The sequence below is a fragment of the Lagopus muta genome, chromosome 6 (assembly GCF_023343835.1).
Source record: "Lagopus muta isolate bLagMut1 chromosome 6, bLagMut1 primary, whole genome shotgun sequence".
In the NCBI taxonomy this organism is placed as follows: Eukaryota; Metazoa; Chordata; class Aves; order Galliformes; family Phasianidae; genus Lagopus; species Lagopus muta.
Window position 1 is genome coordinate 853161 of NC_064438.1, and position 12427 is coordinate 865587.

At 40.4% G+C, this 12427-nt stretch overlaps 1 protein-coding gene across 1 annotated transcript in view; it reads left to right on the top strand.

Moving 5' to 3' along the window:
* Positions 1-12427, top strand: part of CSTF3 (cleavage stimulation factor subunit 3) — a 43597-nt gene that overhangs the window by 16709 nt on the left and 14461 nt on the right. The window lies entirely within an intron of this gene.

Below are 12427 nucleotides of genomic sequence, written 5' to 3' on the forward strand. Positions count from 1 at the left end.
AAAAAAAAGCAAACAAACCAAGCAAAACTGAAGCAACTGTCAAAGTCAATATTTAGAACTCGTTTTCAAAAATTGGATTATTTTTTTTGTTCTGGCTAAATTAAAAGTATAGGTTGTGGGTGGATTCAGGGTTAGAATTTGGAGGTCAGAACAGGTGACTTCCAGACGGCACTTCCAACTGAAACTGTTCTGTGTGTCTGTAATGCATGTTTCTGTGAGCACTGCTCCTGTTCTTTTAAAACATACTGGACAGAGAGCTGAGTGAATGAGCAGATCAGTACAGATTGGCTACAGATTTCTTAGGTTATTGAAAAACGTATAGCTGCTCATACGACTTAGAAAAATGATTTCTGTGTAATCTTGAGGTTGAATGTATTTAGAATTTGAGAAGTCAATTTTTTGTACAGTTGCAGACGTTGAGTGCAACGACGTGACTTGGTGCAGCATGTGAATTAGTGGGAAAAATGGAGCTACTTTTCCTGCTTTACTTGTCTGGTCAGAATGGGGATTGATGGGTCAGAACAGGGGGGTGGGGGGAAAGACTCTGCAGAAATAGAACAATATATTCGTAATATTTTCAAATTTTCTGTAACATCCATGATTTTTTTTCAATTTATTTTTTAATTCCAAAACTAATCTCTGACAAACCGTGCTATGTCCTCGATATTGCAGAAGGAATCTAGTGCTCTTAACATCATTTAATTATGCTTTTGCATCTGTGCGGCTGCTGGTGAGACTGTGATTACACTGTATTTGTAATAGGTGCACAGTTAGCAGCCTGTGCTATGCAGTGTGTTGTACAAATGGCTCAGGATTCAGTTTAAATTTTCCTTGAAGTTTAAACTTATCCTGAGATCCCTGAAGTTTAGTTACTCTCTGCAAGTTGTATAAAAACTGATGAGAAGTACAGTTTGTACAAAAGAATGTAAAGTTTCAAATGGGCGGCACTTACATTGGTGTAAACCTTCAGAAGTACAAATATGTGCAGCCTTACCAGCTGCTCTTTTGTCACAGAAATGCACTCTATTCCCAACATGTGACTTTTGGTCTCTAGTTAACTGGAAGAATGTGAGGATGCAAACCAAAACACGTTAAAATGAGTATCCCTGGTCCCTTCCAAAAAAAAAAAAAGGCAATGAGGTCCTGGTAAGTGTTGGTTGTTGCTGCCCACTGGCCAGTGTTCCTCAGGGGAATACTATGAAATGCTGTTAGTAAGCTTATCCACTGAAATGCAACACAGCAGTACGTGAGATGAGCAGTGTAAGTAGTTGTTTGAAATCGTAGAGTATTCCACTGTGTTTGCCCTTGATAGAATTCCAGTGATGGTAAACGTGAGCAAGAAACTGGTGGTAGCATTTGCTGATGAAGGTTGAAATTTTCTTTCTCATTTAGCCGTAACCAAACGCTGCTTTATGCTTTGCATTTCTTGTAAATCTGAGTACATTAGTATTTTAAAATGATACCACGTGCTCTTTCTGTGTTAGAAATGGTTATTAAAAAGGATGTAGTGTGGGACATTGAAGTTGATGGGCAGTGTAATTGAGCAGAAGTATTTTTCTTGCACTAAAAGCAGACGGAGGTAAGTTTCTCTTCTCGTAGTTTTCTTGATGTTCCTTAAATTCTGTTTTCTCACCAGGAAGATGTTTTGTGATTTTACTTCTCATTTGCAGAAGTTCTAGAAATACAATCAGTCTGCAGTTGTGTTTTTTTTTTTAATTTAAAACAAGTATTTCTAAATCAACCTGGCTTGGTTATTTTTACTGATCTGAATCAAAGGAAGACTGCACTGCTGAATTGTTACCATAAACCTGTATGATGGATTGTTGTCAGTCTGTCATTTCTGCAAAAGCTTCACAGTTGAAACACAGGTTTTATGAGGAGCAGCCAAGGTTGCTGAGGTTGTGCAGTGTGGAGAAGAAGAGGCAAGGAGAGACCTTCAGCCTCTCTGACTGCCTGAAGGGAGATTGTAGTGACCTGGGGGTCGCCCCTTCTCCCAGGTAACAGCAGTAGGAAAAGAGGCAATGGCCTCAAGATGCACCAAGGAGATTCAGGTTAGATATTAGGAGAAATTTCCTCTCAGAGTGGTGAGCTATTGGAACAGACTGCACAGGGAGGTGGTGGAATCCATCCCTAGAAGTTTCCAGGAAAAGGGTGGGCATTGCACTAACGTGATCCTTGTGGTCACGGGTTGGTGGTTGGACTGGATAATGTCAGTGGTCTTTCCAACCTTAATATTCTATGATTTCGTTGCTAATACCGAGTGTTTCCGCTCCTCCAACATACAGGATAGTTGAGGTGCACAAACTGCTTGAATTCAGCACTATAGCTGTGGTTTGTTTTTCTCACAGGCTGGCAGAGTTGCTAAAAGCTGACTAGATCATGATTTTTGATTTTCAGTTATGTAAGTTTTCTGCTCATGTCAGCTGACCCACAGGCATCCCATGGTGCTGCTTCACTGTGTTACCAAGTCTCCAGACTTTTTTTTTAAATGCTGCATCACCACAATATTTACACCAAAAATAAGTGCAACCACCATCCTCCTCTGACACTAAGGTTTGAGCGAGAGGAAATTCAGCGCCTTCTCTTTAGAACCGTGCCTGGCTTTGAGCTCTATCTTCTCAATTTGGGTAGTTTACCTTACGTTTTCGTCGAGGTGCCCTGTATTTCACTTAGCCAAGTATTTTCTGCCAGTGATAAGGGTGATTGCTTAAGCTATTGTGTTAATTACATGCCACTTCTACAGATGATGGTGGTTTGGTGTTCCTGTTCGTTATGCTTAGGTGAGATCAGAAGCCACTCTTGCCATCTCAATTTAAACCAGCCAAATAAAACAAAGGAGAAATACCATGGTTTTATTTAAGCTGTGCATCTCTAAATTAGATGGAAGAAGTCAAATGACATTCTATCTACTATTTTTTAATTCAGTGCTTGAAACTGGCAGATGTTTTGCATTCTTTAATGCAAATCTGACCTGAAAGCATTTTGTATTCTTCTATCCAGTCTTTGTCAATATAACAGTGCGCCTATCTGCTCGATTTGAGGGGTAGAAATATCAAACGGGCTGTTTCTGCTGTTTCAAACAGCAGCTTCGTCCAGTTCTGTACGGACCCCTTGGTGTCAGGGTGTGGAAGCAACCCAATTTTTCATTGTGGAAAAACAACAAAGGATAGATGATTAATATTAAACATTTCATTACTGATAGGAAACTTCAGAGGGCTCCCTGGGTGCCTGTATTTCTTTGTTCTGTACTGGTGTACATAAAAGCAGCACCTACTTTGCTGATCAGTAAGCAGGTTTTTTGTTCTATCCTAGGAGCCAAGAATAACCTTTCTTTGTTAAGTCCAACCATTTATCTCTGCAAATATTCCTTTCAGATCTGGATCTGAATCTGGATCCGGACACACTGAAGTGTTCTGTAAGCTGAATAATGCAATTTTTCTGGGGTTAGGTAGCCTTACATTTAAAAGTTGTTGGCTTGCAGTCAGATAAGTCCTTCAGCTTCCCTCAGCAAAGATTTTGTATCATCTGAACTGATTATGTGTTTTAATTGGATTCTCTGTAAAAATATAGATTAATGCTTGTGCCTATTTGTGAGATATGTAAAAGATGTATGTCGTTCTTGATTATGGGCAAACTACAGATTACATCATTTAAACTTGCCATCAAGTTTGAATTTGAAATACCTTAGAAGGTGTTTCATTCAGTTCTTGTGCGGGCAGCGTATTTAGCTTGAATGTATGTCACTGACATCTGGTGTTTGTTTTCTGTGATTTGAGATGGGGAGCGATAGGTGGAAGCTGTGATGTCAGTTGTATTTTATCTGTCTGTTTTGCCAGACTTGTGGGCCACAACTGTCTGTGTTGCTTTTTAATGGTCTTTTACGTTTCATCTTTCTCATGAAATAAACTGTAAATGCACCTACCTAGCTGTAGGTTAAATGACTGTTAGAACATGACGTTGTCACTTGGCTGAAGTTGAAGTCTGAGCAGCCCTTCTCTCTGCTAATCCGGTACTGATGAATATCAAGTAGGAGCAGTTCAGTGAATCTGTAAAGACAGTTACATACAATTGGCTTAAATAGGCTTTGATCTTAAAACAGCATGGGCTGTTTTTAAAAAATCCCTTAGAGAAGGTGTAAGCTATTTTGAATTTGATCTGCAAAGTTTAAAATCTGTATAACAAACAAACCAAAAAGCCAACTTGCAGTGGAAATGTCACCTTTCATTTCTAAAGAGTGGGAATGTCTAATCTGTTGGGTTTTTTTTCTTTTCCAATTTGAGCTTTTCCTCCACTCAAATCTACTCCTCCAGTCAGTTGTCAAGTGTAAGGTAGCTTAGGAAGTATCTAAGCCCTAATATCAGCTTTCTTTAGTTTGAAGTAGATGCACATATACTGTGGTCTCTCCGTTTCATGAGTAATCTGACTTCCTTTAGATAAAGCCTTGCAGGCTTAGCTTTAACCTTTGAAGGAGTCAAGCTGAAGCTTGAAAGGGAGGGAGAAGGGAAGCCACTTGAAAAGTTTCATAGCACTGAGTTTAAGTGAAGAGAGAGCATAGATACACTGGAAAAGCGTTGTTTGAGTTCTAAGCAGCATGATAATTAGTTGGCTTTTCAATTATAGTCATTCCCTTTCTTAATACCATGGATGTAACTTTTGCCTAACTGTATGTATTCTCAGGAAGGAAAAAGTACAGAAATTCCTTCTGTTTGTAAAAGATGTATGAAGGATTTTGATCAAGGCAGCTGCCTGTGTTAGAAAAACAGGTTGATTCCCTTCAGTTGGGAAGTTTCACTGCTGTAGAACAAGAAGCAGCTCAGCCAGCAGGTTCATCTTACATTTTTGAGGCCAGTTATTTTCCCAGTTCAGTAAATGACTGACAGAAACGTTTCTGCTCTATTTCTTAGGAAATCTGCAGCAATGCCAGGATCTGAACCTTTCTCCCTTCTTTACAATGCTTGCAACATTGCAGTTAAATGCACTTGTTTCCAATTTATCGTGTAATGTAATGCAGGTCTTGTCAACTGCAAGTTCAGAGGGCAAATGCAGTGCTTTACTTGTGTGTGCTCATTATTCTCCAATATTAACTTGATCATTTCCAGTGCTTGTTTTCCTGTGATGACAGTTGTCTTTGGTGGTCAAACCTTAGAGCCCACAGGCATCTTTAGAGTCTCGGCACCAACCTCCTGCTCTTAACAACCTTTGTCTTCAGGTCATTTTTGCAACAAATTATTAAAATTGCTCTCTGTGTTCCAGCTGTGGAGACAACATTAGGAACAATTTGTCCTCTGCTGACAGGCCAGGCTGCTCTTGTGCCATCGCAGCCATCAGAAGATGACACTGCATTGCTTTACATCACATCTTCTAGTACCACTTCTTCCTGTTTGAGAAACTTGTTTCTTTTCCAAACTTGTTTGGTTGTATTACATTTAATTTGGGCAGAGCCTTGTCTAGATCACCTCCATGCTAATAAATTAATGCATAGTCTCTGAATGAATTTGACCACTTCAAGCGAGTAGCAGTTCTTTCTGTTCCTAAGATTTGATCATTTGGAATATTGGCCCTTTTCACACTCAGCATAGAAATTGTATGAAGTAACTACTCCCTTATGTATGTTTGTTTGTTTGTTTGTTTTAAGTACACATATATATTTTTAAAAGTCTTTCAAAAAATAAGGCCTCTCTGAAATTCTAACTTTTTCAGCTGCATCCTGAATATATCTTAGTGAATGGATAGAAGGGTATTAAAACCTTCCATATAAAAATGAGGATTATTTTAACTTCATTCCATAAATAATCAGTAATACAATTAGGAAATAATTGCAGTTGTTAAACTCTTTTGCAAGTGTATTTGAAATGAATGCATCAGAACTGTCTGTAGGCATGCAATGAATATAACAAAAAATCAATTAATAAGGATCGGGCTGTCCCCTTAAATTGCCTTTTTTTTTACCCGCTATTATGTCATCAAACTGTGTAGAAAATACCTCTTTCTTACAGACTTTGCTTTCTTACCTTGCCTGTGAGATTTTGAGGGTACCAGAATCAAAACAGGAGCTGCTTTTTTGGTGTGCTGTGCACTGCAGTTCTGAACGCTTATTTCCAATAGTAGTCAAAAGCAAGTAAAAGATTTTAAATCAAGGGTCTTAAGATAGATCTCAGAGCTTCCTGTGTGAGATCTGTGATGAAACAACTGGCTTTTCGTATTATTTCTGCTGGGGAGGGATGGTTCACATATCCCTTAAGTAATCTTTTGCAGCAGTCTGATCCCTGAGTTGCTTTTAAGGTCTTTTGCAGGAAACTTTGTGTTGCTGGGTTAGTGCATCGCTAGGGGTGATGGCAGATTGTGTGTATGCTGCTCAGTTTGGAAACCTTGAATAAGCTGCTGGTGCCCTGTTACCTCCATAAACTAGCCAAGGAGAGCATTGGAGGAATGTGTTCCATTGCCAGTGCTGAGGGACTCTTCATTCGTGGTATGCAGTTGAGGTGGATACTTGGTATCATTTACCTGAGTTTAGAAACTGGGGGGTCTGTGGGCCAAATATGTTTGTTGTAAGCTTACATTTTAATTCAACTTTACAACTTCAGTGATCCACCCAACAGATAAGACATCCGGTCTTTATCTTGGGACGTTTCATCATTGAGCCCTACAAATTTGTAAAATTCAAACTAGGTTACAAAAGCACTGCTGCTCTGTGAATGGCTTAATCGTTATTAGCAGATTGATAATCTGTTCATGTCAACCATCTGAAAATGCTTCCCACTGCTTTTGTGAAATACAAAAGGCGGTGAGAAGTAGAGATGAGAAGAAGTGAGCTAAAATACATAGGAAGAGTCAGGAAGGCAGTTTGCAGGCCTGCACGCTGATGTTTTTTGCTGTGGCTTTAAAGCGAGTGTGAAATTAAAGACTAAATTAAAGCCCTAAGCCATGTTTAAAAATGACTTTTTCTTAAAGAAATTGCAGACATATTGAGAGTCTCAGTGTGAATTTGAATATGCCTGCAAAGGAGTGGATAATAGGATGCTTAGCATTTGTAAGTTACTTCACGCAGTTAATTTCAAGTGTGGTAACAGGGAAATTTTAAATAAAGAAGTGTAATGATACTTGGAGAAGATACAAAAGACTGGGTAATGGTTAAAAATTATCATATATGAAGACGAGTTGTACAGTAAAATACAGACCCAACTAGGAAAGAATAGTGGAATGGCTCACGTTATCTTGATTAAAAGCATGAAGTTAGCTGCTGTTACTGAAACATCTAAGGCAAATCTTTGTTTTCTTGAGTGTTGCTGAGCAGATAGTATGAAACACATCTTCCTGATGCAGACGTGAGATCTTGACTGTGCTAGTTAAGACGTATGTCAGCAGGCTTTGGAGTTTTATGGGCAGCTTTTAGAACACAGAGAGTGATATGGATGATACTCAGTAACTTCACCTGACTGCAACAGGCAGGATCACAGAACAACCATGTGAAGCTGCTAAATGCAAAAGATGATAAGGAGAAGGGGAGAAAATTGGCTGAACAAGAAGGAATTGAGAATCAAAGATTCTCTTGGAAATCTTAAAGTAACTTTAGTGGTAATGTAGACCAGTCTTTCTCGTGGTGGGGAATTCTTGTTTGCAGCTACGTGACTGCAAACAGAAGAAGGTGTCTGTTAGACAGCTTGTATGGTCTGTTGGTTTTTAAATAGGCTTGTAAGAAATGCTTATGCTAAATAATGAGCCTAAACAGGAGAAGTGACTGGGGAAGCATAGCTGTGATTATATACCAGTACCAAGTTCTGTTCAGCACAGCTGTTGTACCCAAGCTACTAGAGGAAACTTCTTAATGATTTTGCATTGATGAATTTGAGGAAATAGATTAATAAAATAAAACCCATACTGGAAAGAAAACACTCAATAGACTGAGCCAGCACTAACAGGTAAAAGACATGCAGCACTTCTTGTTCAACCCCACCTTCTATGTGTGCAGTTGTAAAATGTCAGTTCTGTAGGGCAGTCAAGTGACAGATAACTGAAATTGTCTTTTTTCTGTGTGATGTGCTCATCATCACGAGTTCTAAATGCCAGTTTCTGCGCTTTGCTTGAATTACGCTACTCTATAAGAAAAATTTGCTGCAATGGGAATGAGTTCATCAAGAAGGAAAACAACAGTGCAGTTAAGAATACAAGTTGAGTTTGCTCAGGTCTTGAAGGAATGAGAAGTGTTCTAAAAAGGCATTAAAACGCAAAGAATCAAAATGAGAAGACGTAGCTGTAGAATGAAACAGGTGATAAGAAGGAGAAAATACACGTGAGAAATTGCTTCTTCATTTTTCTAACCCAGATTGAGAAAAGAAAAATATACGTGACATCAGAAATGAGGTGCTGAGTAAATTGGTGACTGTAATTCAGTACTGTTCTCCTACTGGAAAAATCATGTAATGCAGTTATGCTCAGAACTTTGTTTTAAGGCTGGTTATGATGCAGTATTTTCCTGTGCAGCCTCTGGCTGTTTTTTGGCAGTGGTACCCCAGAGTTGTCCATCATTAACATGAACAAAGTGCCTCTCTGCAGAACCAAGAGGCTGTTATTTTTTGTAAGGAGGCAGAGGCAAGCAGTAGTTCTGAAGATTTGTCTGTATGTGGAAATTGAAACTGCACCAAGGTGTGAACTAAAATGGACTGTCTATTTAGAGATATTCAGAAGCCATTTGGACGTGGTCTGGGCAACCTGCTCGGGGTGTCCCTGCTGAGCAGGACAGCTGCTCTCAAGAGCTCCCTTCCAGCCTTAACCGTTCTGTGATTCTGTGACGTCTGCTTTCTGTTCCCAGATTTGGAAAAAGGATTTTCAATGCCTGTGGGGGTATTAACTGATAGCTGGATTAAAAGAGATACAGGTTTTTTTCATTGGCTTAAACAATATTCTGTACGGATGATTTATTCTTAAATACTCTGAGAAAATTCAAGGCAGATTTAAATAGAAGTACAAACACATGATAGTGTATGTGATAACCCTGTGAAAACAGCTGTGAAACCCAGAAGGTAGTTGTGATGAGAAAGCAGGTTGCAAAATGGTACTTCTTTTGCTTTACACTGATGATGGCATCTTGTGAGGATACTTCCGAATTTTGGCATATCTAGCAAAGACAGCTTTTAAGGTTTGATGTAATGCCATGACTGAGGAAGCTCTAGATATAACCCTTGTAGTAGCAGCTGGAGGCTTCTGACATAGAATAATCGTAAGGAACTTTTAGAATCTCATTCTGTGACAGATTTTGGAATTGAGGCACACAACCATGTAATTGTGCTACACCACATTTCAAAAAAATACTTTCGAAGTCATCCTGCATTTGTTTGAGGCACTCTGAGTAGTGTGAACAGTGTGCACTGTTCCTAACAGTACTTATTCTGCAAATGTAGTGAGAGCACCTCTCCAGCCAGCCCCAAACGTCTCTTGGAAATGGGTGCAAATGTACCTGCATGTATTTTATTAATTAATAATTATTACTTGATATGAATAGAGATGCTAATTACATCTCACCAGGTTTGACAGTAGATTATTTAAAAGGAAAGAAAAGGACAAATGTTTGGCACGCATGGGCTCAGTTATGGTGAATTGGGCATAGTCTGATTTTCCCTTTCGATATTAACTTTTTAATAACACATTACCTAGTGTGAATAAATACGTGGATGCTCTGGTTTTAATTTTCTCTGCTGAAACGTGTATGTGTTCTTAAAACAAAGAAAGCATTAAAGGTGTTGTACATGTGGTACTGTAACAAAACCTGACCTTAGGAAATAGCGTTAGAAATACCAGTCAGTGTGAAGGATGTCCCAGGGAAGCCAGTGCTGGTGCTGCCCTGGTGTTCCCCCCTCACCAGCTTGTGCCCTCTGCCAGCTGCACCTGAAGCTTCTCTTCGGGCCACAATTCCCAGGAAGCTGCCAAAGCCAGGGAGAACAGTGCCTGGGAGACAGGTAGGGCAGCTGGGGGAAATGGCCCACTGCACTGCAGGGAGAGCAGCTGCAAATGAACATTGCCTCTTCTGCTTGAGAATATCAATTATTTCTTCAGAGAATAGTCACTGAAAAATACAGAAATAGCCCAAGGTCTCTAGAAAATGAGTGTCGTGGCAGAAGCTGTGCTGACCCATAAGGACCATGTGCTGACCTAAATTTCTTAGGAGCTTGGTGAAAGCCAGGAAACATTAGGAAGGTTAAATAAAACCAGCAAGCATTTTAGTCATGTACTGTGTGTTGTTAGCCAACTGCAAATAGTTCTGAGTCTCGAGATGACTAAAGTATCCTGCTTTCCTTAGCTTTACATGGTACCTACGTCTTCGTAAGTCTACTCAAAATAGTGAAGTGTGATGTCATTTACAGATTGAATTTTCCCCTTGAAAGCTGATGAAGTTCATTATTGGGAAGTACAGGGTGTGTTCTATGAAGAAATCTGACTGTTGTTATGAATTCATCTTGTACAGAGCTGATACAGGGGTGACTTAAGCTTTCTGTTGGACTGTCACATTTAAAATGACTTTTTCAGAGGATGATCTGTCGTAGAGATGTACTGTTCACTCCGTTCTGTTTGTGCTTAGGGATGGAATTGCATTAGTGTCAGTCCTTTAACACTGCCCTGCGTTCAATCACTGCCTTTTCCTGTATGTGTAATGGGAAAGCCCTGTGGCTCTGTGCTTACCCCACCTCAGGTGTCCCTGTGCCGGGTCAGCAGGATGTTGGCTGAGTTGGAAACCCCACCAAAGCCCTTCGGGAGAGGAGGCTGCCCTGCCCTCAGCCCTGCGGCTTGCTGGGAGAGCCAGTGGGATGCACTCTGATTTGGCAAATGTTGCTCTTGCTTTGCTTTTTATTTATTTAAATGTTAATATCCAACCTCCTCACTTCGTTGGTGCTAAGAGCTCACTAGCGAGCTGAATTTTCAGATACTGGTATCAAACCACTTCTGTGGATTAGATGTTGGAAATGAGTAACAGATACGTAATGCTGGCTTGGAGTCCAAGTGTGGACAGCAGCTTTTCATGTGTCAGGTAACTCATGTAGAGAATGCTTTGTTCTTTGAGTTACACGCAGGTAATGAACACCGATTTTTTTCTTAGCAAAGCATTTCCAAGGTCTTGAGGTGAAAGTCCATTCTTTGGATGCACATGTGATCTGATTGGTAGGTGCTCCTTCTGCTCTGTCTTGTGGTGCTCAGTGACAGTGCTGCCACACACCAATAAAATGCTTTGGTAAACAATTGAGTGGGGTTGCTCTGTGCTTATCCAGTGCCTTACAGTTGCTGAAATCAGTCTGAAGCATGGTGCTGTCCTCACAAGAAGCTGTGAGAAGGCAGAATTGGGATGTGTGCCTGTACGTGGCTGCCCATTAACTCAGCACGTGAGGCTGTGGCATGCCCAGCAGCACTGCCCAGCCCTGCTGGCTTCAAGTCATGCTACTGCAGAGCAGCAGCGTCTCTGCAGTCTGTCACTGCTATAATCAGCTACCTCCCTGCCAAATAGTTTGCAGGAAAAGAATGTGAAACCTGTGTGAGGTAATGAGGTTTAAATCCCTGCGAACTCGGGCTTGGTGATATCATTCAAACCCAGACAAGATGCTGCTCTGGTTTGAAAGTGCTGCTGGCACAAGGTCAGCAAAAATCTCTTCAACTCCCTCATTTTTAATTGATCTTGTTCAAGAGTGAGAGATGTTGGGAACCAGTGCAGAGGAGCCTGGGGAGCCAGGGCACCAGCAAGAGAGTAGAGAAGCTGAGGAGGCATCAGCCCAGGCAGGCTGTGTGCTGGACTGTGCTGGGCTGTGCTGTGTGGCAGAGATTGACTGTAGGCCTCCTGTAGACCATGTTTCCTAAAGCTCCAGTTACAAATTCTCTTGTGCATTAAAATGCCAGTCATACCGAGGTGGTACAATAGCTTAATCCCACGGTGCAGGAGGATGGGAGGCTGTCTCAGCCTGTGCCCTGTTGGTGTCTGCTGCCTGAGTGCTCAGATGTGAGGGCTTTGATGTATTGGAGTTCACTTGGAGAAATAAGTGCTCAAATATAGAATGAGTTAACCTCTGACTTTAGTAAATATGGTATTTTAATGGAGATTTACTAAATCTTGTTCTGAAGGCTTTGGTACCTAAGTTAGTACATGCACTTAAGACAACAAAGTTCCTCAAAATAAGGGGTTGTGTCTGAGTGTCCACACCTGGGCACAGGAAAGCAGCTTTGCCTACTCAGACCTGGGTTTTGGCCTGATGGATGTCAAAAATTAAATATAAGAACTTTTTGAAAAAGCCAAGCTAGTTATATGGTTTTTATGTACTTAATTGTGTTTTTGCAAGATAGAAATTAATTAGTTTTGCCAGCCAAACTGGAATGCTTAATAATGTATGCAGAATATATTCCTGCTATTCTAAAATAGTTTCTAAGTGATTTGTTTTTTTCTGCTTCCCTG